The following is a 331-nucleotide window of genomic DNA, read 5'->3' as shown; positions in this document are numbered from 1 at the left end:
TTGTATATTTATAAAATTTTCAAATTATTCCCACTACAATTAAAAATAAAAAAATAAAAAAAAACCATTATATAAATTTGCTCCCTCTCACGTAATTTTCTAGCTCCATTCATTATGAATCAATGCTTTTTTAGTATAACAAAAGGGTAAAAGGGTAAAAGGGTAAACTTATGTACAGTAATTACTAATTAATTACCATTAGCGATTATAAAACTCAAATGCAGTGCCATTCTTCGCACAAATAATCTACAGCTTTCGTTCTCTTTTTGAAACTCTTTCGTCTGTCTCTAAACTCTTTCGATTCGTTGAGTTTCTTGAATCGAAATTGAAA

Source organism: Cornus florida, unplaced genomic scaffold, assembly GCF_030987335.1.
Source record: "Cornus florida cultivar Cherokee Brave unplaced genomic scaffold, ASM3098733v1 CherokeeBrave_3.0.0_Hap2_Chr11, whole genome shotgun sequence".
NCBI classification, from domain to species: domain Eukaryota; kingdom Viridiplantae; phylum Streptophyta; class Magnoliopsida; order Cornales; family Cornaceae; genus Cornus; species Cornus florida.
Note: the sequence above shows the minus strand (reverse complement) of the source record.